The sequence below is a fragment of the Lepidochelys olivacea genome, assembly GCF_965140295.1.
Source record: "Lepidochelys olivacea isolate rLepOli2 genome assembly, chromosome: 9".
Taxonomy (NCBI): domain Eukaryota; kingdom Metazoa; phylum Chordata; order Testudines; family Cheloniidae; genus Lepidochelys; species Lepidochelys olivacea.
In genome coordinates, this window is record NC_140419.1 from 19956335 (window position 1) to 19981945 (window position 25611).

The 25611-nt window shown below is 38.1% G+C and overlaps 1 long non-coding RNA gene across 2 annotated transcripts in view; it reads right to left on the minus strand.

The window, feature by feature from the left end:
• LOC311525751 overlaps nt 1-25611 on the minus strand; it is a 280572-nt gene that overhangs the window by 208651 nt on the left and 46310 nt on the right. Inside the window, exon 2 of one of the 2 annotated variants that reach the window (XR_014712857.1) lies at nt 8942-9084. The exons of the other annotated variant lie outside the window; for it this stretch is intronic. This is a non-coding gene — a long non-coding RNA (uncharacterized lncRNA). The remainder of the gene's footprint in view (nt 1-8941; nt 9085-25611) is intronic. 2 annotated transcript variants of the gene reach the window in all.

Here is a 25611-nt window from a genome sequence, read left to right on the forward strand (position 1 = left end):
ACCATTTCTTCACTTGTTTACAGTTCAGTCATTCCTGCGAAATAAATCTGACAAAGTCTCATCCTATTAAATTTTTTAAAGGTATCTATTGATTTTAAAATTAAATCTCACCAATATAAAACAAATACTTTTTTGATTGAGGTCCCAATCCTGGAAACATGCACCCACCTGTTGAATTTTATGCACATGAATAATCTCTGACTCCAATGGTACACTATTCAAGGACATAAAGTTAGGCACATAGTAAGTGTTTTCAGGACTGGGGCCTTTGGAAACAATCTTGAAATCAGATCAGTAGCACAGACCTAGAGCCCCACTGATTTCCATTGATGCAGCTGTTAGTTTGTTTAGTCAGTTCTCCTGTAACTCATCTTATTCCCTTTTTATTAAGAGATAAGGAGATTTACAGACAAAATTAATATACAAATTATGTGAAGATAGAATTTACTAATCCCCTGCATAGAGACATGTCCACTCTCAGTTTTCCCTTGCTCTTGTGGTAGCTTGTGATTTTTTGTGCTTTGGCCCTCCAGCCACACTAAGACATCCTCTTCTTCTATTGTAACATGACTCCCAACACAAAGCAAAATACGTCCGAGGGCTCCCTGGGCCACAACCTTCATCTTATAAATCCAACTTCAACCAACTGTATTACAGATTAAATAGTTCCTTGGCTCTTCAAATTCCTTTATCTCTGGGTCACAGAGGTGTTCTCACCATCCTCTAGGTGATATCATGAGGGCTCATACCGTCAGCCTTCTACAGGTCCTGCTATTTTAAAGTACAGAGAGAGCCACTGCTTAGAATTATTGTCTCTATTCAGGCCATCTTGCCAGCCATTTCCCAGCACTTTTCCAAACCGCTGTTCTTCTCCAGGCCTCTTCCTTGGGCCTCTGTGGAGAGCCCTAAACCAAGGTCTTGCTAGAACCTGATATATCTCTTAAGAGAAGGCTGCCTCTTTTGGATCAGACCTGCTTTCAGCATGTGGTCACACAACCCCTCCCAGTCATGTGCTCACTCTATAGATTACAATACCAGAACCCTTGGCCGTTAGGGGGTTTGCCCATGGCTGCTCAAAAGACTACCCTGTTACATTATACAAGCTGACAAAGATGAAACAAACTGGGAAACTGTGCAACTGTGCACCTGATAGAGATGCAGAAATAAATCCTCAGAAAAATGGCACTTATTGGTGGAAGAGTCAGCTCGTTTCTCTGGATGCTAGAGATCATAGCATTGGGGCAAACATGACAAGAGGAGGATCCATTGAACAGGAGTTCTGCCCCTTTTCTCAATCATAGATGATTTTCCTCAGGTTCACTGGACTGTGTATTTGGATGCTTGCCCTCTTCGACATAATATCTATCCTTGTTAAGCCTCATGTTGATTCCCCACCATTATCTTCTCGTGACCCCTTTACTGAGTGAACAAGCATAATCGTAAAAAATTCAGGGCAATGGCCAGCAAGGAGACACTGACAAATGGTTGGGGGACTGAGCATGAGACTTTCTGGGCCTCAGTATAGGTGAGGTACCCTTTCATAAGTAACCCAGGATCTATTTGGAGCTCAGAACACTATACCACTGTCTGATTTATGCCAATGGAACTCCTCCTATTTGTCGTTATGGCATATGCTAACCCCACTACTCCCCACAGAGAAAGTGCTGTAGCTCAGAATCAGATTCCTGACATCGATGCAGGTTTCCCACAGTGGGAAGAATTTGGAAAACAGGTGACAAATTAGAGTACCTATTGCACATATTGGTGTAGGTGGGCCTAAGCGGCCCAAACCTAAAGTTCCATCCCCTCAAATGTTCGGGAGGAATGACTGAGCCCAGTAGGCAAATGATTGTGGGGGAGGGGCAAAAATGAGAAAATTAGGAGAGGAGCAAAGGTCATAGGGCCAAGATGAGGGATCCTGGGGTGGGTGGGATGGCACAGAGGCCATAGAGTATCATGGGCTTAACAAATGTCTGTTAGTGTTGAGAGCTGCCAGAGGAAGCCATTTGCTGTGTACAACAAATTATATTCATCCTACAGAACCAATAAACTCATAAACCATGCTACATATTCTTGAGCATCATGTACCAGCAACACCTTACCTATTAGTTATTTGCAAATACACAGATATAGAACACTCCTGTAAGAGGTAGCACCAGCTTTCTCATACTCTATGTACCTTGATTATTTTCCTCTTTCCTCTTATATTGCATCTGTGTACAAATACATAACTATTTGTGCATCTACCAGTTGATGCTTTTAAAAAAAAATGCATATGAGCAGCCAAGCTGTCATGTGCATCTCTACAGTATTATGCTTTAACAAATCCTGTGTGATGGAGGAAAAGTATGGTAAGGAAATGGAGTTAATTCTCAAGCTTGCAAGAGGTTACTAGTTGCAGGCCCATCATTGCACTTAAGCCAATGTTCACTGTAGTTTGACAAATTTAATCTGATTCTCTCCGACCATCCAGTGTGGTTTGTAAGCTGTTGATGATAATGGAGGTTAACTGTGTTCTATGGCCTGTGATGAAAATAGCCCAACTCTGTATGACAGACTTCTGGTTTCCATGCCTTATTAATCCATTTGAGGCTCCTGTTTTGAAAGGGCAAGGAACTGTGCCATCATACAACAAGTCTAGTGCTCTGGAAAAAAGTGCATACTTATATATCCTTCGGGAGCTACTCAGCAGTGTTGATCCTGCAAGATTTCCTCCAAGATATATATTTTAATGGGAAGCTGTTTACATTTAAATGTATTGAACTCCTCCTTGAACCTTGAAGGGTATATAAGATTATGCTAATGTGACTTGCCAAGAAAATGTATTAGAAATACCTCAAGCCAACACAATTCAACCTCTCTGGATTAAAAAAAAAAGCGCATCTCATATTTCCCCAAGTCATTAGTAAGATTGCCAAATCTAAAGGTTTGATATAAACAAAATGATAAATATCTTCTAGTTCAATAAATCTTGATATACTTTTTAACAGAATGAAATATAGTGGTTACATACTGTGTTTTTTCTTTGAGATAATTAACCTTATGTTTGCTGGGTAAATGGAAAATCATTCTTGCACTGTTTGAAAGAATAATCAACACGAAAGGTTTGAGTACCATTGCCCACAAAAGTTTTTTCCAAACTCAGAGACTATAGTTTTTTGCTACTAGCCCATCTATTTAGACTTATCTTAAATTCTCTTCTATCTAAAGAGAGATCCATTTTTTTTGTTGACCATTGACATCACTATCTATCATATTGCTGACATTCTTTGTCATCTACATTTTAGAAGCTAGGCAAATGTAAATTAAAGTAAAATCCAAACCATTCTTGAACCCCTGCTGAGCAATAATATTAGAGCCCTGGGCTTCATAGATTTGAGAGGTCCAGAGAAGTCCCCTTATTAAATCATTTAACCTTGAAAAATACTTTAAGTAACTTGTCCCCACTAGGGTAAAGTTGAAAGATACAAATTTAAAGCTTAGTAGGGAATAAGGAAAAAGGACTCATGAAAGTTGAAGACTTCAGTGAGTGCAACCTTTCCCCTTAAGAAAGGAAGAGTAAAGATAAGGCCAGATTCTGCAAACATTTAAGTAGGTGCTTAACTTTATTAACATGTATGATTCCATTAATTTCAATGAGACCATTGATGTGGGTAAATTTAAGCATGTATTTGTTTTCTGGATTGGGGCCTAAATGTGGTAGTTTATTAGAATATAATCAACTATAAAATAATAGTTAAGAGAGATGCATGAGGGTGAAATTTGTCCTATTGTGCTCATTTATAAATGATTGTTGATATTACAGCATTCTTCAATATTGTATTATTAATTCAATAGTTCTGTAGTAGATGATGTAGATGTGCTGGAGGGTTTTTGGTGGTTTTCTTCTGTTTTGTGTGTTTTGTTTCTGTGGGTTTTCTTAGATGGAAATGACAGCCCTTATGGGAAAGTTCTACAGAATTTAATAAGGGTTAAATAGAAATTCAGTAGATTTTCTGTGGATACAATTCTAAAACTGTATAAGATGCGGTAGACACTGATATTCTTTTTTATATATTGTTAACCTTCCTATATAATTCTACAGCCAGGAATATGATTTTCTATTTAATTTGATGATACGCTTAATACTACATGACCTTTCTGGCCAATCACATCACAGTGCCACAGCTCAAATTTTGAATATTCACAGTTAATGCTCAGTGTAAAACAATGTTAAAAAGATATTCATTTATTACATTTGAATAATTAATAATATCCAGGAAACCCAAATCTGCTTGTAGATATTCCACATGCACAGAAAGAGGCTAAATCTGACAAATTATGTATTGTGCATTATCCCTAACCTCTAATGACACACCTTTAATTCTATCTAGGATTTAGTCTTCTTACTTCCCATTGGCCCAACATACAGTACAATATGTTGCTAAGCAGAAAACCAAATTTGAGAACCTTACCTTGGAATGATCTCCATTAATCAGTTCTCCCCTAAGAGCATCACACCAATGATGCTTTCAACACCTGGGCAAAACAAAGCATGTGAATGCCATTCACATATCCTTTTGGTTTACCCACCTACACTCACATAGGTGAGAGCAAAAGTTCTGGTTGCTACTTTGAGGGAATTTATAACTGGATTATATATGTGGAAGGGTAACTGAAATGAAAGGTTAGTGAAAGCCTTTATGACATCCTCTCATGTGGGCCAACATCTTCCTGAGACACTCTATTTGTTGAGATGTAGACACAGAGCACATACTTTGATCAGGGCCAATGGAAAGACAATCACCCATGCTTTGATCAAGGGGATCTCTCCAGAATATTTTCTCTAAACAAACATCTTTTAAACCAAAAAATTAAACAACAAACAAAAAGCACTTTCCATCAGTGAGACTTCAAACAAACACTCAAGACAGTCATACAATTCCTGTAAAAAAGAAACAACCTGTGGTCACTGTGACTTTAACTTTTAAGTTAACCCTTGCACACAATTAATTTGCAGCCTGAGAGAGCTCACTTTGGAGAAAACTTCTTTTAATGGAATGAGAATGGTCTGCCTTTTAAAAAACAAACAACACAACAATGTTGCATATATACAAATACAGACACTATTGTGACAAACTTCCTCCTCTACCTTGGTGGGTCTTGTGCTTATTGGCGGATTTGCTCGCCTTGGAGCTTCTCAGCAGCCCTCAGTTTGGCCTTTTTCATGAGCCCACAGTCCAGGTCAACTCCTCCTGTGTCTGACCAGGAGTTGGGAGGTTTGGGGGGAACCCAGGCCAGCCCTATACTCCGGGTTCCAGCCCAGGGCCCTGTGGAATGCAGCTGTTTAGAATGCTCCTGGAACAGCTGTGCAACAACTCCTCCTCCCTGGGCTACTTCCCCATGGCCTCCTCCCAACACCTTCTTTATCCTCACCATAGGACCTTCCTCCTGATGTCTGATAACACTTGTACACCTCAGTCCTCCAACAGTATGCGTTCTCACTCTCAGTTTCTAGCACCTCTTGCTCCCAGCTCCTTACACGCACACCACAAACTGAAGTGAGCTCCTTTTTAAACCCAGGTGCCCTGATTAGCCTGCCTTAATTGATTCTAGCAGCTTCTTGATTGGCTGCAGGTGTTCTAATCAGCCTGTCTGTCTTAATTGTCTCCAGAAGGTTCCTGATTGTTCTGGAACCTTCCCTATTACCTAACCCAGGGAAAAGGGACCTACTTAACCTGGGGCTAATATATCTGCCTTCTATTACTCTCCTATAGCCATCTGGCCTGACCCTGTCACACTATATAATTTAATGATGTCAGGAAGTCTCACTATAGGAACTTCAAAGGGGTGATAAATCCCCATACAGAGGTCTTATAATAACTTTTGTTATTGTTTCTGAAACAATCTATATTTTCTTAGTATTTTAAAGGAATATACTATTATAGTGAATAGGGATTCTCTGTCAAACAGCAATTTTCAAAAATGCCATTACTGTAGCTGGATTCTATGTTAATTATATGTTAACAATGTAACAGTTAAAACAATTATTGGAGTCACTGCCAGACAAGTGAAAACAACATTTAAAGTGGGAACTGGCATTGAGACTGAACTTATAAATATTCCATGTAATTGGTACAAGTCATCTTTTGTGACCATTAACCTCTGATTTTCAAATTAGTTCCAGATGGGTGCAGACATACAATCATATGGAGAAAATGCTAATGGAAAATGTCTAAATATAATTTAAAGTGGAGCTTTTACAATCTCAACAATGTACAGACTTCCATGATTTACTCATATTTTCTATACATCTGCCATTCAGTGTGTTTGATTATTCAACAAGGGGAAGCTGCAGAAATAAATCATACTCACTCACCTGTTATTGATGCATTCCACTCATGCAGTATACCATTATTGTGTCAGAAATCCATGCGAACTCTTAGAAACTAATTAGAGATAACAGGGGTTATTAGCCATGTAGCATTTAACCACTGTTTCTTTATTAAAATATCTTCTTTTCCCCTTTTCCAGGTCATTGCTCCAGCGAACTGTGAGAACTTATTTTAGCATTCAGATCTCAGAGATATATCATTTAATCATCTAAACAGAAGTTTTCCCTTAAAAAGGAGTATCCACTCTCTTACACATGAAATAATATAAGCATGGACTTTTATACCCTAAGTAGGAATCAAACAGCAAACTCTGTACTGTATCAAAAAAGTGACCTCCTTCCATTTTACTAAGTTTTGTACATAACATATTGTAAAACTGTAAGAGACTAGTAATCTTGTTTGGTTTGTGCGGAAATAAAATAGGTCATGTACATCACACTGTTTTCAGGGTTTCAGAATGCAAAAATAGGTCAGGTGACACCAAAGCATGGTACACAACAGTCACATGACACCGCAAAACAATTTTTAATAAATGTTATAGAACCAGTATTCAAAAGAGAGAAATTAAGAATTATAAAATGTTAGTGTGTGTTTGCTGAAATGCAAAGATGTATACACTTTTGTAAACTGTTTATGATCAGTCCTATTAATCCATTTTTATTGGGACATTGTAAGTTTAGTGCATTTTAAACAAACATGTCACCAGCAACACTAAAATATTTAAGCTGAAAGAATTTTTAAAATCCAGCTGCCTTTTGACTCTTTATGGCCTGAAATAAGTGGTTGTGGTGGGAACTAATATTAATCTGGGAGCAATAACTTTGGTAAGGCAGTTCTTAAGTGCTGCCCTCTGCAACATGGCTTGATTTTTATTTATTTGTTTTTTTATTTATTTTGCTAGGTCTGTGAACCCTTGTGATGCCCCCACTTTGAGCACGCTATCTCTCAAGCTTGGACATAAAGATCATTTAAGCCAGTTCCACATTTAGGTTATATAAGGTACAATGTTTAGATAGCAAAATTCTTAAAACCAACTTTCTGTTGGATTGTCTTTTAGTGCATGAAAACATGTCAAAGGTCTGAGAGTTTGTAAAAGGTTGTTTTTACAAAAATGTACACTTGAGGCCAAATTCAGCTAACAATGTCTCTTTAAAATCAAAGAAAAGTTGAATAAGATAAATTGTCCTTACCTATAGTATAAAAAAATTAATAAGCCAAAAATAATGCCATTACAATAATGTTGCAATTCATACACATATGTCACTTGGGATCAAACATGCTTCTATATGATATAAACAATAGATGGTGATAGGGTCTTGTTGCACTAAAGAATATATCAATCTGTGTATCCCTGCTATGGACTTTAGTCCAGCTATGGACTGGATCTTGAGAGGTGCTCACCCTCAGCTGACCAGCACCTTAGATCAGAGGTTCTCAAACTGAGGGTCGTGACCCCTCGGGGTCGCAAGGTTATAACATGGGGGTGTTGCGAGCGGTCAGCCTCTACCCCAAACCCTGCCCCTCCTCCAGCATTTATAATAGTGTTAAATGTAAAAAAAAGTTTTTAATTTATAAAGGGGGGATATCTTAATAAAGTTTGATATCTTTAGCAATCAAGATTGCCGTATATTGACACAGGAGAACTCTACTCCCACGCACAGCATTGAGGGAAGCAAATGAATAGTAACTGCATACAAATCAAGCCCTGGGGACAGCACAGACAGGAAAGGCAGACATGTGGTTTACTTCTCACACAGCATAGCTGCTAGCTCTTCCACACCAGCTTTGTGCCTTCCACAGTGTGTGCAGAAAAACAGAAATAGCCAGCCAGAATAGAGGGTCAGGAAGCAGGCACTGTATGTGACATGATCCCATATCCCCAAGTCATGTGGCTGTCTTACTGCTTTCTATGGTAGCTTAAGATGTTAGAGTTAGCATTACTACGTACTCCCTGTTGTGTTTGGGGCAAGCCTTTGATGGGTTTGACAGAGTAGGAAGACAAGACAACAGGAATATGGTTTAACTAGGCCTCAGCTTTATTACTAACACATCTGGGAACTATCCAGTAATAACTCATCCAGAGCGGTTCATCCTTCCTTTATACTCTTTAACACCTGGAGCAAAACTACTGCTAGCCCCCCAACCCTGCTAACCAGGTCCCAGCACCAATCCTGGGACCCCACTACCGTCCCTCATTTGACCATTAAGGGGGTAGGGGAGAGGGAGTTGTCTCCTAACTGTACCAGCCATTAGGAGTCCCAACCCATTCCCCAATCTTTAGGAAATGTCTTCTCCTAATCTGCTTCCAATTCTGGTTTATCAGGGAACCAGTGCCTCTATTAAATGAGTACCTTCACTGGGCACCTGCCACTAGGAGGCACCAGCAATTTACTTGGTTGACTTCCCCACGCCAGTACGGGATTCCCAGATTGTTACTCATCCCTTCTTTAATAGTATCCACAGTCAGATCCACTCGTTAGTTGGAGAGTCTGCTGCCTCTTCCTGGAATAACTCTAGCAGTGGATATGTAATTTCATGATAAGCAGTCAGCCGCCTTTTCCACTCACATAGTTTAGATTTACCCCTCTCGTATGGCCTTGTCTATTCACAAAGGCTCTGTGTATGCAGCTTCTCAAACCAGGTTACAATTACCCCCGGGAAAAGGACCTGACTCCAGCCACTCCAACTCCTTTGACCCATTCATTTGAGCCTGAAAAAAGAGATAAACAGGAAGAATTTAGGACATAGCCACTGAACTGTCCTCCCCAACAGAGGCCTCTTTTATTCATTTGGGTGGCACCATTGATGGGAATAACCCACTGAGCTCCTACTCCAAGATGTGACATGGATATAACCACTCCAGTCTGGAACAAATAGGATCCCAGTTCACCAGGGGAACTTCAAGAATAGGCACTCATTGAGATTACCATGAACTGAAATTTCATTTTCTGAAGTAACTCTCTTCCCTGGGTGGGGGGGGGGGGGGGAGAGAGGAAGAGTGCCCTAGCACCAGCAGCCTCCAGACTAGGCAAGTCTGTATTGCTTTGACTGGGTACATCTCAGCCTCCCCACACTCTTGTAGTACTATGACTTACCTCACCATCCTACAACTGGTTTGTTGACTGTCTGAGAGTCAGGGTGTTAGATCTCTCCATTCACATTGCAGATCCCTAAACTCCAAAGCCATATCTAACTCTTCCTTTGCTGACACTTTATTACCCCTTAGAGAGACCAATAGTGTCACTAAAAAGTAATACCTAGTATCCACATGGAAAGTATGCTGCTCAGTAAATAAGCCAGTGTAGGAGGGGGACAGTTTAGAGATGTACATTATTCACTTGTATGTATCAGAGCCATTAGTTGAGAACAGAGTGTGGGGAAACATTTAAATATTTTTTGTTATTCGGATTGTTTAAATACAAATATTTCTCTCATTTTCATGAGATTTTACAGCCTTCTCCATGATAAAGCTAAATACATATAATTATGATATTTCTTACAATTGATTTTACTTTTTTAAGCTGTGACAAATAGGCCAGCCTACAACCTACTTCAAATGAGTGTACAAGTGCACTTGGTATACATTATGTTGACTAGCCTGTAATCTCAAATGGGTCTTTCCTTTGTTCTCATTTTGTAGCAACTACAGTTTCTTTGATTTTCTTGCTCCCAGGCATTTTTGAAGGAATTTTTCCTATCTTTCAAAAATTCTACACATTCCATTTATTGGCTTCTCTAAACAACAAAGCTATTTGTATTGCATTTGACAGAAGTTTTTTTTTTGGATGCGGCAGAAATTATATAAAAGTATAATAAGTGCTATTAAAAATCTATCCTCTTAAATGCTCCACACTCCAGACAGGAACATTAAGTCTCCTCATATAGGTTTGCATTCATTGAATGCAGTAATAGTACCTATTTTCCAATTTTACGGTCCACTGCATCCCACAAAATATGATTTGTGGGACTGCACCAAACCAATCCATGTACATGTACAACTTTCCTCAATCCACTAAAACTTTGATATATAGCCTAAATGAAATATTTGATTTGACTCTCTCAGAATTGCAGTGCTTCAGAGTTAAACCTTAAAGAAGTCATGTAGCTAATTTTACTATAAACATTTCATTTTAAACTCTGTTTCTTGCTGATATACATTAATTTTTCACATTACTGGTTCTGATCAGTCTCACAGAAGTGCAGACTGAGATTTTCAGTTCACTCAAATCTTCAATAATTTTGAAAGTGATTTTAGGACTTTGACATATGAAAACTGGAATGTACTAAATCAGTATCACTACATGGCCCTTCTTCCATTCCCTACCATTGGCTCAAACATATTATATTGGGACTTAGGAGACTCATGCGAAACAGATTATTAGTTTTAAACCCCCTTCCAGCACCCAGAAATGTTGCACTAGCCTATAAGAATCCAGAGAGCTGGAAATGAAGAAAATAGACAAACCCTGTTATCACTCAATTTTGATCAGCCAGATCACACTTTTGATGAATGAACCAATGTGATTATTTCATGCTCTACATAGAAAATTGGTTTTATATTCTACACTGAATGATCAGTGTGGCCTTTGAGTTTAATGTCAAAATTACTTTAACTCAGAAAGAACACTCTCCTTCTTAACAGACCCCTCCTTATTTCCTCATCCCAATTTCTTTATAATTATTCAAATGTCAATCCCCCTAATTTATTAATTAAACATTAGAATAACATAGATGGAACTTCTTTTAATCCCTTTGCTAACAAATGCATCACATTACAGTTGCCTGAAAAAATTAAAATTAGTCCTTGGTATTACAATAGTTCCATTCTGTTTTTAAAGAAGTTCCAATTATTTTCTTTTCTTATCTGGCTCTTTTGTAGCTTAACAATTCATCATATTTTCCACAAAGGCTAATTTCCAGTTTTTGATGCATGCACAGTGATCCCAGTGGGATTTCATTGAGATCCCCCATCTGTACATCCAATGGTGGAATGTGGCCCTTCCTATAAGCCCTTTATGCACAGACTCTTGTAGTATCAAAATATAGCCACCTCAGAATCCTCTATACGCCACTGATTCATCTCTAGAATCCTTCCCAAATACTCAGAAGAACACACACAGATCTGCATTTTATATCATAAGAAATTTTAGGATGAAAAACAGCAAAAGTTCATCCATTCCAACACCTTTATACATAATACAAATTGCATATAAAAGTCTGCTCTCCCGCTTTCTGACTATTCCTTGAATCTTCCTCATTACCCCTTGAAAAACAAACAAATAAAATCTGAGTCCATGTTCAGCTCCCGTTTGCAAAAATGAATCTCTTATTGCACCTTTGAGCCAAGAGCAGGATTTAGCCCAAGTTTCTCCAGAACATATTTAGAATCTTTGTTTCAATCACTTATAACAACAACATAATCATATTATAACATAGTTTTTGCCTTTGAAAGAAATAAAATCCTGAGTGCTTGCATAAGACTATTGCCTTCTGCAGTCCTTTGCTGTACCACCTGTATGTATAGCTATAAAATCTTGCTGTAATAAGGTGAGATGAATTGCACACAATTTAAAATACAGTCCGACTGTTGCTAAATTGATACCCCTTTGCATAGTACTAAAAATAAATCCCTCTAAGTAATATCCACTTTCTGTATTTGTACTTAGAATCATTTTTAATGCCATTGAGCATTATGCCAAAGGTTTTATTTTCATTCTATCCTCCAGAGTCCCAGATGTTTCTCCTGCTGGAATATTTTGTAGCATATGAGTGCTGAGATTACTGTTTATTTCCTTTCTCTATTTTCACCTCATATTTCTCTACTGTTAATTGCATAAGTCACTTATTTGCTTGTCTCCTAGCAGACCCAACAAATTCTCAATTCCATCTCACCCCACCCCTCATCTGCTTCCTCCTTTGCACTCATAGTCCAATGTCAAGCATCCCAGCAGTTAATCAGCAGTAAATTTTCTCTCCCAAATACATGCACCTTTCTGAGGTCATTGATATAGAACATAAAGTGAAGGCAATTGGTTCTGATTCGGAACATTGTTACATCCCCACTTCCTTTCAGTACGATCTGCTTCCACTTATTTTGTCTTTCCTACAAAACCCAGTTCTTCATCTGCTGAAGTAGTTTATCTCTTTCCATATTTAGGGGCCATTTAGATACTGTGTATTACTGTGCTAATTTAATGAAGACGAAGTATATCAAAAACTTACCATGTGTCAATTTTCTGTTGCTTACTTTAAAAAAAATGTTTGTTTCATTAGGGATGACCTGCTGTAAATGCATTCCTGGATGTGGTTAGTTTAATCATAATTTTGAAGATGTTCTCTGCTTTTTAAGAATTTCTGATATCTTCGCAACTTATATCAATCATTCAGGGTTTAGAGTTTTTCTGAATCTTCTCCAGATCGAGTAGGTATTATATAACCTTCTCTCTGACCAATTAAATGTATTTATTTAAGACTTACCTACCTCTTTGACCACTTTTTTCAAAATCTGAACCAGGACATTTTAATAGTTTTTGGACAATAATTTTTAGATCCCCTTTCCTAACAAGATCTTCGGGTTTTTTTGGGTTTTTTTTTATCACTTTTAGTTTTATTCCCACTGGAAAATTTAGGTCAAATTCTAGTCTTTGTTGCTCATCTTCCTTTTAAACACAGATAAAGAATTCATTTTTATTTTATTTTCTTAAGCAATGCCTACCTTTCTGTCTATAAATGTCACTTGCCATTTTTAGGAGGTCCTACTGCTTCCCTCACTGACTACTTGGTTACGTACTTGAAATATTACCCGTTTTTACAGTCTGCCTTTGGTTCTGTGCTGTAGCTTTTTGTTTCTTACCATCTGCTAAACTATTTCTTTCCTCCTCATTCCAGATTTCCATTCCTCTTGTGTACCTGGGTGATGAGTCTGGATTAAAATTGACACAAACTCAACATTTGCTTAAAAAACAAAGAGAAAATAGAGAAAAATAAAATAACTGACAAGCCAAAAATATTATTTATCCCTCACTTGACTCTCTCGCTTAAAGTACATTTTGCACATTATTACCTCTTATAATAATAATATGGAGATATACCTATCTCATAGAACTGGAAGCGACCTTGAAAGGTTGTTGAGTCCAGTCCCCTGCCTTCACAGCAGGACCAAGTACCATCCCTTATTTTTGCCCCAGATCCCTAAATGGCCCCCTCAAGGATTGAATTCACAACCCTGGGTTTAGCAGGCCAATGCTCAAACCACTGAACTATCCCTCCCCCCCATTATTACCTCTTGATATTGCTTTGACTCCTAGATGGCACATAAACATTGGATATTCATTAACTTATCTTTTACAAAAACTTTTTGTTGCCCTTCTCTATCTCCTTTCTACTCCTATTCTATTCCCCTACATATTGTCAGTTTTTCTAAAATTTGTTCCATTGAAATTCAATATCTTTATTCTATTTGATAATAAATACTTAAACACTTTTCCATCCTCAGAGTATTTTACAAATATTAGCTATTTAATTCCCACATTATGCCTGTGATGTAGGTACAGAAGAAGACATGAAAATGTCAGAATTTGCTATTACTACACAGGTACCAAAGGCACCTCCTAGTTTAGATATAGCAGAAATCTCTGAGGGTATGTTTACACAACTATTAGTGTACCTCCCAACCTGAATGGACAGACACGGGCTAGCTCTGCTTGAACTAGAGAGTAAAAATAGATGTGTGGCCACTCTGGCAAGAGTGACGGCACAGGCTAGCCACTGGAGTATAGAGCATGCTTCCCAGCCCCAGTATGCAGACAAGCATTAGCTCTGCTCAAGCTAGTGGGCACAATTCTTCAGGCATCAGAGTAGCCATCCAACTGATCTCCTCATCCTCTCTCCTTCCCAATTGCTGGGAACATAATAATCGATGATGTTAATTTAGCAACAGTGGCCTTCTAACCTCTAACACCGAGCACAAATATCTGGAATCTCTTCTCGACTTCCCCTCCAGACTAGCACATGGCCAGCTAACACAGCTTTAAGCATACCAACCTGCATCTTACTAGGGTTTTCCAATAGTGTTCAACTAACCTGACTGAGTTTAAATAATTGAAAATACACACTCTTTTTGCTCATCAAGACAGGGCTTGTTCAGTTAATCACCAATTCAATCAACCTCCTTAAGGAAGCAATATGGAAATATTAGACTTCAAATAGAAATTTTTACAGTTTATTAGGTTTCTGAGATGACATTACTTGAGTCAGTATTGAACTATTTTAAAATTCATGGTCATTTCTCCAAATATAGGATTTCTGTTAATCATCCTGAAATCATCTGGTCAAGCTGATCTGCAGTTATATCAGGGATTCATACATGGCCTTTTTAGGATTTCTGGTTATCTATGGAAACACTGTAGAGCATCTGACTTAATTCCTTTATCACAGTGGTGGCTATTTGGCAAGTTAAATTAGATCCTGTTAGAGTGTAAGCTCATCGGGACAGGGACTGTCTTTGTGTTTCGTGTTTCTACAGTGCCTGGCACAATGGGGTCCTGTTTCATGACTAGGCTCCTAGACACTATTGTAATGCAAATAATCCATAATAATAATTAATACAATAATTTATGGCAAAATCTCTTAAATTGCTTTTCACCTGAACATCTTCATCTTCTTGCAGTTCAGGAGAATAGCTTTAACAATAACAAATGCTTCACAAATTCTGCAGTTAATTAAATAAAATAACCTGTCTGCAAATTATGAACAACAACTTTTAAAACACAGTATCTACTTTGTATATGCAAATATAGTACACATTCGGTTCATTTCCCCTTTTCCTCCTGTAGGTGGCTACAACAATTTCTTTCTTGGGAGTTCTTCAGTCTGGGGTCCTGTAATCCTTCATAATAGTTATCTGTACTTCAGCCTTCACAGCCCATTCACTGAAATAAATGATTTCATCTTTCCCAGTTTGTGCAGAAACAATACTTTTTTGGAAAGAAATACATCTGTAAGACTCTAAGCTTTTGGAAGTTCTGACTAGAAAAAAATGTATTAAAATCTTCAGAGCTAAGACCACTTATACAGAAAGAGAAAGAAAAAGATTCATAGCATCCTCTGTCTCATACCGTATATAGATTCTTTGCCTATACGGATCTAAAGGGACATCTCAACAGGCAGGAACCAGGTCAAGAGTAGCACACTTTCTATTCAGAATCGGCTTCAGAAGGAACACAAAAATAACTATAGTGCTGTAGCATAGTGTACTACCTCCTGGGAAATTAGAACTGGAACGATATGGAATGATTTTGTATGAGGCTGGGTAATTAAAATAACAGATAAATTGATAAATTTAATAAATTAATTATTCTTGTTAATGCTATACGGCACAATCTTGCAAAGCTTTACTCATGGGAGTAAGAAATACATGCATGAGTAAAGATTTGCAGGATAAGCCCACACTTTGGTTTATTTAATGGTTATTGTAGGGGTGATGTTATACCCCAATTCAGATCCCTGAACATATCTGCTAAATAAACTAGTAAAGGTATTACAGGTACAATATTACTTTCCCAGCTCAAATCTGGAATAAAAACTGCAATATCATCTGGTCTATGAAAATATGACCTAGTTTCATTGGGAAATTAAAGATTATTTCATTTAAAATAAAAACAAGTGACTCCCTATGCTATGTTTCTTAGACCATCTGTGTTCCTTATGTCTGCCCTTTTAGACTTTAGGACAGGCATGTTCTTTATCATTGTGTTTTGTACAGTACTACAAATATAGACTGTGCTTAGCAAAACAACAAAATCCATACACTTCAAGAAAATGTCTAACATTCATAGGCAGAGTTCTGAAAGCTACCCAGGAATGTTGAGGGAAACCCTGGTCCTGCTGAAGCCAATGGCAAAATTCCCATTGATTTGAATGGTACCACAAGTTCACAGTGAGATTTTTCTCCCCAGGATAATTATTAATTATTATTATTATTATTATTATTTAGTAGTAGAACAGTTGCACCTAGAATCTCCTATCATGGATCAGGAACAAAAAGACAGTCCTTGTCCCAAAAAGTTTATAATCTAAAACAAGAGACAACAGATGGATACAGATGGATGGGGGAGTACAAAGAAACAAGGAGACAAATATGGTCAGCATGGTATGTTATGGTTTCTATGCACAGATCTATATGGTAAGAAGCACACAAACTGAATTGTTAGAACACTTGAAAGATTTGCAGTTGTGACTTACATTTTAGACAAAAGTAAAAAGCAGATATAGTCTTGAAATGTGTTTCCCAATAATAATAATTCTAAAAAGCATATAAGGCCAGAGCCCTAAGGAAATAAAAGAAAATGCCTACAGAACACCCACAGCCAAGGTTGTCCTTCCAGTAGTATCTAATCCCTGGTGATAATAGCAATTAGAATACTACTTAGCATTTACACAAGGCAGACAGTACTAAAACCTGAGGGTTTTGTGAGAACAACTCCTATCTGCTTCCCTGAATATGTTCTTGGGTTTTTATGCAGTCCTAGGGCTATAAAAAATACCAGGCCCGGAACTTGTATAATTTTTTGACTGGTCAGAAGTGTAGTGTAGAAAATTTTATGCTGAATTAAGAGATGTATACATTTGGACCTGGAAACATTCATAAGAGACTTTCAAAGAAAATAACAGAACACCACTAGCCGTCACCTTCAGCCCCCAACTAAAACCCCTCCAACACATTATTAAGGATCTACAACCTATCCTAAAGGATGACCCAACACTCTCACAAATCTTGGGAGACAGGCCAGTCCTTGCCTACAGACAGCCCCGCAACCTGAAGCAAATACTCACCAACAACCACATACCACACAACAGAACCACTAACCCAGGAACTTATCCTTGCAACAAAGCCCGTTGCCAATTGTGCCCACATATCTATTCAGGGGACACCATCACAGGGCCTAATAACATCAGCCACACTATCAGAGGCTCGTATACCTGCACATCCACCAATGTGATATATGCCATCATGTGCCAGCAATGCCCCTCTGCCATGTACATTGGTCAAACTGGACAGTCTCTACGTAAAAGAATAAATGGACACAAATCAGATGTCAAGAATTATAACATTCATAAACCAGTCGGAGAACACTTCAATCTCTCTGGTCACGCAATCACAGACATGAAGGTCGCTATCTTAAAACAAAAAAACTTCAAATCCAGACTCCAGCGAGAAACTGCTGAATTGGAATTCATTTGCAAATTGGATACTATTAATTTAGGCTTAAATAGAGACTGGGAGTGGCTAAGTCATTATGCAAGGTAGCCTATTTCCTCTTGTTTTTTCCTACCCCCCCCCCCCAGATGTTCTGATTTAACTTGGATTTAAACTTGGAGAGTGGTCAGTTTGGATGAGCTATTACCAGCAGGAGAGTGAGTTTGTGTGTGTATGGGGGTGGGGGGGGGATGTGAGAAAACCTGGCTTTGTGCTGGAAATGGCCCACCTTAATTATGCACATTGTAGGGAGAATGGTCACTTTGGATGAGCTATTACCAGCAGGATAGTGAGTTTGTGTGTGTGGTTTTTGGGAGGGGGGAAAGGGGGTGAGAGAACCTGGATTTGTGCAGGAAATGGCCCAACTTTATTATCATGCACATTGTGTAAAGAGTTGTCACTTTGGATGGGCTATCACCAGCAGGAGAGTGAATTTGTGTGTGTGTGTGGGGGGGGGGGGCGAAGGGTGAGAAAACCTGGATTTGTGCTGGAAATGGCCCACCTGATGATCACTTTAGATAAGCTATTACCAGCAGGACAGTGGGGTGGGAGGAGGTATTTTTTCATATTCTCTGTGTATAAATAAAGTCTGCTGCAGTTTCCACAGCATGCATCCGATGAAGTGAGCTGTAGCTCACGAAAGCTCATGCTCAAATAAATTGGTTAGTCTCTAAGGTGCCACAAGTACTCCTTTTCTTTTTGCGAATACAGACTAACACGGCTGTTACTCTGAAAGATAAAATGGAGGTTTCTGCAGTTTTAAGGCCTGTTCTTGATGTCAGTGAAGTCAATTTTAATTGTATGCTATGGGGGCATTAGAAAGCATTAAGAGTGGTTAAGCAAAACAACCATGCTATACAACTGGGCTGAAGCCAGCCCAAAATTCTGAGATACCAAAACTTAATGGGCTTTGTCTAATAAACATTTTTATGGGCATATCCATCAAAAAGATATGATATTCTCTCTTTAAATACAACACAAGTCCTCTATTTTAAATCTCTCTTCATACTAATGATTCTCTAGATACATCTTACTTGATCTGTTTTACCTGCAATACTTCCCCCCGCAAGCTTTCACCCTTTCATGCCAATGGCAAGATCTTTCCTTCCTCTCTCATAACAATCCATACTTACTCCAAACAGTAGGAAAGATTTTCAAAAGTACAAATATCAGTTAGGCACCTAACTCTCAGTCTCCCCCTGCATCCATTATGTCCAGCTAGGAAATTCATTGCAAAGTAAAGTTCAAAGGCAAGAGTAGAAGTAACTGGTATTGATGCTAGGGATGAATGCTGGTGTCCTGATCCTGCCAACAGATTTTACACCATATGAACAATAAAGTTATGGAACTTCTTTAGATACATCAGCATTGATCAATGTTCATTTTACAGAGGTCACAAACATACATGAGCAACATTTCAGTGAGGTTTCCACAAACCGTTGAAGAGTTCACTTGCATTGCTTATTCAGAAGCAAATTCATAAATCTTTCAAGGATCATATGTCAAAATATACAAAATAAATATCCTTAAATCTAACTTTTTTTTTTCATTTTGTCTACCGGTACATTTTGATTATCATCGACAGAAATACTTTACATCAGTTTGTGTGTGTGTGTGTCACAAACTCAATGTTTATTGACATTTGACAATAAAAATCTAATATTTTCAAGCCTAAATATTTTTAATCTAAGATTGCCTTTCTTTGGGTCTGTTAGGTCTATTTATTTTCTATCACAATTGATCAGCTTGGAGCAAGGTAAAATACTAAAGATATTTGTACATTTAGGTAAAAAATGAAACCGTTTTAGAGAAACCTCCCTAATCTGAAAACAATACCATGGTTGGAGACTGAAATATATAATATAGTGAAATATTAAAAATTCTCTCTGTTGATAGATTTCACACTCCAACAGGCTCAGTTTACAAACACAAAAAGCAGGAAAAAAAAAAAACTAATACAGCCCACAGATAAGGACTGATCTAAAAAGTCAGATAGAGACTTGAAAAAATATTCTTAAAGAAAGTGAACCTGAGAATTGACAACACCGCAAATCTCCTTTCAAGATCCCTTACCCAATGTGTTTGTGTCACCATTATATACAGAATTTTTCCACTGTGCACACGGTTTCTAAATTATATATGCCACAAGGCCTACAAACCAGGAAAAAGTGTTTTGACATATACCACTCAAGTATGAAAGTAACCTTTAACTTTAGTGGTTTATTCAGGAACTATGCTAGTGTTTTTAATTAGCTAATGCTTCCTTAAGAGCTGCAGTCCCCCCAAAAACGTAATAGTTCCATAAAATGGCTCTGTTTTAATTTCTCTAGCTTTAATGTAGCATACAGTACCCAATTCTACATCCCAACTGTAATTAGCAAGGATAATTACAAAAGCTGTATGAATAGTAGTTGCAGATGCTATGATAAGTATGTTTAGTGTAGTCCTATGTACATTACCAATATTACAAAATTTATTATGAAGAGACATCAGTAAGGACTAAGTTCGAGTGCCATTGAATATATATATAAAAGTTGTGTGACAGGAATCTGAGTAAGGGCTCAGTGATATACATTTCCCATTTTTAAAGAGGTAAATATTCAGAAAGCCATAGCCTCCACTTTGTAAGAAACAGGTAAAAATATACAGGAAAAGGAATTGGAATTTTGTATCTTATCGTCATGTAAACTTGTATTTCTAAATAAAAAAAAAATAAAATGAACAATTGCCCTTTCAAAAGAAACAGTGTAACCTACCCTGTAGAGACCCAAAAGGAGCTCGGGCTTTTCCAAACCTAGTCTGCTTTCATTACATCTCCTCCTAGGATCCTTCTTTGGAATAATGTTATGGGAGTCTGAGACATCAGTTATCAAAGGCAGTTGTTGCCATAACAACTAGGGAAACAGTGACCCTCCGCAAGTATACAAATGAACAAGAGGGAGGGAATGATGAGTGGCTGATTATTTCTAATGTCCCAACGTTACTGCTTAGGTAGGAGTATGGGATAGCAAATGTGCATTATGCAGGGAGGGAAGGAAATCAGGCTTTTCCATTTTCCCCATATTTCCTAAAAAACAACAAACATGGGAGATCATCATCATTCCACACATATTAATCATTGGCTGAAATTGGGTTCAAATTTCCCATGGCATAATTACAAAAGAGGGTTCTGAATAAAGGTGAGACACTGAGTATAGTCCCTGTAAAACAGAAAATTCTGTCACGATCTTAATAATTCTCTTGCTATTTTGAGACCTTAATAATGTGTTATGATGCAGTGGTAGTGAATGTCAGTTACTTTAGATTAGCACTGCTATGTTGAAAGTAAATGCCTGTTTATCTGCATGCCACCCCAAACATATTAAAGCAGTGTAGATGGTGAACAGCACAATACATAGACAGCTGCTTTTATTTTCATTTCACAAGTAATAAATCCATATATCAATGTCCTAAGTCAGGGGTTCTCAAACTGAGGGTCGGGACTCCTCAGGAGGTAGCGAGGTTATTACATGGGGCATCGCAAGTTGTCAGCCTCCACCTCAAACCCCGCTTCGCATCCAGCATTTATAATGGTGTTAAATATATAAAAAAATGTTTTTAATTTATAAGGGGGGGGTCTCGCTCATAGGCTTGGTATGTGAAATGGGTCACCAATACAAAAGTTGGAGAACCACTGTCCTAAGAGTTCATATTAAAGCCAGTGCTGGCAAGAAGAATCTGACTTTTCCCTGTACTCCATTTAGCATGGTCTCAAAAGCAAGGGCATTTAATTTTTTGTTTTACAACTCAGTAAAACTTGTAGAGTTGCATGCTCATTTATTCATGTCTTCCCAAATGTCTTTGTAGAAGGCAGAGGGAAATAGATAATAAAGTTACATTCTTAAATTATGCATTAATGAAATTGACTTCTTTAAATGAAAACAACTCCTCCTTTTAAATTTTGACACGATGGATAGCCTCAGTTACAGCCAGATTAGTGGCAGAATTCTTTGTGAAGGCAAGGTGTTCTTTTCATGCAAAGGATCAACGCCTCAATGGCTGGCTAATTTTGCCTGAGTGCAGGACTCTACCCAGAATGACACAGCACAGACTGCACCAAAATATAGGTCCAAAAGCATTTTCTGTTCATTGACATTATTTTTCTCATTACACAGTAGTCATTCTACTCAAATTCTTTGTGTAGAAGAACAGAAATAGGTCCTGACTGAAGTTTTAATTATAAAACTGAGACATAGTTAAAATGCAAAAATATATTATTAAAGAGAAGTTCTTAACAAATATGGAGAAACACACAAAAAATCCAGCCTTTAGTTAATATCCATACTTACTACTGAGAAAGAAGTTCCTAGTGTAAATTAGCATAGCTCTATTGACATGCAGTGAAAGGGGTCTATTGTTGCACCTGTTCATTGGGCTGATTCAATAGGAATTCCACATGTGGAGGAATGGCATGATTAAAACTGGGCCTATGCTAGTGACTGGGAGAAAATCCTCAACCAACCGTACCGCACAGCTCTGGATGGAACATGTAGAAGGCTGTAGTGTTCGAGGCCTCAAACTTTCAATGGTTATGAATAAGTCTTAACTAAAGTGGCGCTACTACCTCCCTATAATATTTTTTCCTATTCTGATGCCCAAATCATGCTGCTTCCACCTCCGGAATGGTCCCACTGTACAAGGCAGGGATTGTGTGTTGGGCTGCTGTGCAGGGGCCATGCACTCCTTACACAGAGTTCAGCTCCCTGGAGCCTAATACACGATAACACAAAGTTTGAGAGTTGGGCTGGGGAAGGATCAAAAAGAATGTACTGCTATGATGCTCCTCCAGTCTCCTTTCCTAGAGGGGAGAAGGGTATGGTAGAGGCATGCACGGCTACCTCAGCCATTGGCTGGAGCCAGTCCATGTGATTGTGGGGAGGATTCTTTCCCCCCCGTGTATCTATCCACATCCTGGCCCAGCTACTCATGCTAGGAACTGTGCAGAGGATTGGGGTCTAAATGCAGACACACGGTCATAAAATTACCTAGTACAGTTTTTCAGAACATTATCAGGTGTGCTAATTCTCAACTGATGTAAATCAGAAAAACTTCACTGATTTTCAGTGAGAGGCCCACTCCTGCATCTGATCTATTTGGGGAACTTCTATTAATTCAATGGGAATTCCACTTGGGGAGGAACTTTAGGATTGAAAGTGGACCTATGCCACTAAAAAGTTGGTAAGTCATCCATGTCTCCTTACACTGCCTCTTCTGCCAAAGTACGTATTAAGAAGACAGGCCTATAAATTTCAGTATTTCACTAATTTATTTGAAGGAGAGTGCCATGTCTTGCATCGTCTATACAAAGTAGGCTTATTCATACGGTCTATCACTGAACAACTGGATGTACTAAATCTGTATTAAACACAGCACTTGAACAGACGAAGTCAATTTTTCCAGAGTTGGCTACCCAGCTGGTTTTTCGGTTCTCATTAAAGGGTCACTGAATGATTGACCTTTCATCATTCAGATATTTGTCTACTAGAACTATGGCCGTGGCTGTGCTGCTGTATTCCAAGACGAAGATGAAATAAATATATTGTGTGTAGGACTGATTGCAGTGACTCATGCTCTCCTAACCATTGCTGCCACCAAGTCACTGTTTCTTCAATCTGTTTTGCACTCAGCTGGTAGGCAGTTTCCCCAAGAATAGTGCAGAGGTTTGTTTGAATATGGCATTGTCTTAGATCACTTCATTTCCTAAAATCCAATAATCTTTGTCTACATGCTATGAAAGGTTCTCTCTCAACACAGGATATAGATGAAGTAATTTTAATACTGCATGTCTTTTCCTGGCAGGCATTTCACTGACTCTGGAGTCTGTGGCCAGCTTCAAAGTCATGCTGTTTGTCAAGACTACTGCAGCAGCACCACCTTTGCATTCAGATTGTGTTCACATTTGTTTGAGCAAAAGGTGCATGTTTCTGATAAGTGGAATCTCTTAACTAAAGCTCACAATACCAGCTCCAACCTCCTGAGTAACCACCTCACACAGGCAGAGGATAAAGCTAAATTGAATGACACATTCCGCTCCACAGTCTCTGTTGGCTTTCTACTTGCAGTAGATGGGTGCATACTGAACAGCTCTATTTTCCTAGGATCCACTATGATATGGTACTGTAAAATTTTATTAAATCTGAACTTTCTCCTTAAAATAATTTGACATGTTTGGGTTCTGCAGCTGAGTCAGGTTTTTCTAATGGAATTGGAGACACCTTTTAATTCTGCATCATATTTCCATGCCTACAATTTTCATCATAACTCATATCCTGCTTCACCTCAAAGATTAAACCACCCAAATGAAGAATCCATGAAAAACCGTAGTGCAGGAAGCTGCTGAAATAACATATGTGGGATTCATTGACTTTCACAAACATTTTCTTTCCTTTTAATATAATCATTCAATAGTTCTCATGTTTGTCAGTTTATTTACTGTAAAAAAAGATTAGCTCCCATTATTTTAGGCATTGTTTAAACACATCCCTGCCCCACAGAGCTTCCAGTACCAACAGACAAAGGGTGAGGGGAAACAGAGGCACAGACAGGTGAAGTGACTTTCCCAGGGGCACCCAGTAAGTTAACAGATGAGCTAAGACTAGAGTCCAAGTCTCCTGCCTCTCAGTCCATTGCCCTATACAATAGATCATGCTGTCACCTCATACATACATTAATAATTCTGGGCTTTCCAAAGTCTGAGTGAGAGACAATCCTCAAAGGGACGATAGTGGGGTATGATTATCATTCATACAAGAAGTTTGAAGAGACTAAAGTTCTCTCACATGTGGTGCGGCCTCAAAACAGCAGCTTTCTCCATTAGATTCAGTTCAGTGCTTTTCCATTCAGTGGCTCTAGTTGGTCCTTGGCAAATAAATAGTAAAACAGCTAGTTTTAGATACTGGCTTAGTGGCAATACCCTGCCATTACCACTGCAGTTGAGAAGCTAATTGAAGTATGACTGGCAATGGATGCTGCCGTTGCTGTACAATTTCTAAAAAAAAATTGTGTTCTTAAAGCTTGCAAAATGATATCAGATAAATGACAAGCTGTCATATAGGTAATGTGACACTAACTAGAATAATGGTCTGGAACTCAAACCAAAATGCTACCCATCTCATTTAAAATGAGTTGTGCTCTTTCATACATTTTAGGCAGCTTGTTGATATAGTATGTCAATATTCTCAGTTTAAATTGTCATGCAGAGATATTATTTTTCTGGAGTTAATGTGACATTCCACAACGCCTTCAGATTAATTAATTGCCATTGAGATGGTAGCAGGGTAGAAATAGGTATGATCTTTTCATTAAATCTTGAATAATTGACAAAGAAACCTTAAGAATATCTTAAAAGGAAAGAGCTTCTCACAACTTTACTAATGGATAGTTGACCTGCTATTTTTGTCACAAAAATAAAAACCATGACATTTTGCCCTCTCTTGACTTCAGCTTCATGCTTTTTGGGGGAGTTGAAGAGTGGGAGGTATGTTAAATAAATAATATACCAAAGAACTGACAATGTTAACTATCAGCTCCACACAAAATGCAGCCGTCATTTTAAACTCACTATTCTTGAAAGATATCCATTATTTTTGTGATTTTACAGCTGCATAAATAAAATGCTTGTATTTCAAGAAATCTGTCATCTTTATTGTGGTTTTATGTATTACTTTAACACTAGGCACTTAAGCTTGAATCTTTATTGGTCTGATCCAAAGCCCAGTGAAGTCAATGGGAGTCTTTCCAATTTTGGATTAGGTCCTATGTGAAGCTCAAATAACCATGACTCAAATTGGCTCTTAGCACTTCATATGTAGATCTTCCTTCATGTGGGAAGCAGCTGTTAAGTTAGGCAAAATCAAAGAATAATTTCCTCCACACTTCACAAAATAAATCCATTTTGAAATGTCTTTGGACTTTGGTAATGTGTTTGACTCAAATTTGGTA